The sequence below is a fragment of the Haplochromis burtoni genome, unplaced genomic scaffold, assembly GCF_018398535.1.
Source record: "Haplochromis burtoni strain Fernald_Lab_line unplaced genomic scaffold, NCSU_Asbu1 Contig_619, whole genome shotgun sequence".
NCBI lineage: Eukaryota > Metazoa > Chordata > Actinopteri > Cichliformes > Cichlidae > Haplochromis > Haplochromis burtoni.
Window position 1 is genome coordinate 249,355 of NW_024582980.1, and position 1,851 is coordinate 251,205.

The window sequence follows — 1,851 nt, forward strand, 5'->3', positions numbered from 1 at the left end:
TGAAAAGTGTGTGGAAGCACTGGACATGCTGAAGGCGGAGTTCAGTGTGCGATTCCATCAACTACATGTTCATGCAAAAGAAATCCGTCTTTTCCAAAACCCCTTTGTTGCCGACAACGATGAAGCCCAATAAATGTTTACATTTCAGCAAACCTGCAATCGTCACACTTTTTCTGTTACAAACTGACCCTGGCCCCCCATCAGAGAAGGGAAAAGTTATGTGGCCCTCACTGGAAAAAGTTTGGGGACCCCTGCACTACACCATCAAACACAGCGGTTACTGTGAATGAGCAGCAGCAGCTAGAAGATGTTGACAAGTTCATGTACCTGAGTTGCACTTTTAGCAGTGATGGGGACGTGGAGCATGACGTTAATTGGGAAAGCATGGGCAGCCTTTCAACGTCTACGACCTATATGGATGACCACCGCACTGCCTTTACCAACCAAGTTGCTGCTCCTGAAGACCATCGTTATACCGACGGCACTGTACGTAGCGGAGACTTGGAAATCGACTGCAAACATCAACCGCCATCTCGACGTCTTCCAACAACGTTGTCTTCGACGGCTGCTCAAGATCACATATCGGGATCGCTTTGCCAATGGGGAAGTATATCGCCATGCGGGAGTAGAGCCGCTCAATGTCCAAGTCACCAAGCGTCGCTTCAGATTTGCCGGTCACATCCTTCGGCTACCGGACCCGAGACCTGCCCGTGTCGTGGTTCTTTGGAACCTGAAGAATGGAAAGAGATGGCGAGGAAGACCCAAAATAACATGGAGGAGGACTTTCCTTGAAGATTTACGCTCAGCCGAACTGGGATGAAGCAACAACTGCCGCGATGGACCAAGTTCAATGGCGCTCTCTTGTCGCCCGATGCGCCGATCGGCGCAGGAGGATCTAAGTCTAAGTAAGACACCTGTCAAGCCTACACCGTATATCCATACAGTATATCATCTCATCCTAATTAATGTTGAAAAAAAGCTTGTACTTGTCTTATTATATACTTTTTGTACACATTAGTCTGAGTCCAACAATCAAACAGGCTGATCAGAGGGTACTATGAAGAAGTCAAATATGGTTCGATTATTATACGTTTCTGTCTTTCATTTATTATCAGTGAGTTCAAAGTCAAATAACTTCATGATTAAAAAGGGCAAAGCCTGGTTCACTATTTTGCTTTTTATTATTTAGTGTAGTATCTATCGATACCAAGTGAATACAGGCCGGTATCGCTGATAACAATACTGATACTATTCAATAAATAAGGTGGATGCGTTATTGAATTGCCAAATCTCAATTAATTTTCATGACCTTAAGTGGTTTTTGTGATGTTTCCTTTTGTATTATTAAATAGTTAAACCCAGGACATAATTAAGACAAAGTTTATAATTATATAGAAAATGCTTATAGAAAATTAACATTCTTCATCTTAAATAAAAAGTGCACACAAACCAGTAAACAAATTAAAACAAACAAGTACAGTCCACAGCATTGCAAACAAGAGCGGAACTTAAAGTAAAGAATCGATCTCACCAGGCTAGTATCGATCCGATACCGATGCCGACTGGGTATCGATACAATCGATATTTGGGTCGATCCGCCCACCACTAGTTTATTAGTCAAAGAGTCAAGAGACCAGCTCACAGACAGGTCAGCTGATACTGCATGATTAGATGTCCAATCAGCTGAACTGTCACTGCGGGGTACAGCCCAACCACACCAGGATTACTTTTGTCAGTATTACACTACTGGGTATTTAAACCCCTCCAACTTCACTACCCTCTATTCCTTGCAGCTTCAGCTAAAAATGATAGGAAGAGATACAAACCTGTTTGAACGACAAACAGCTGCTA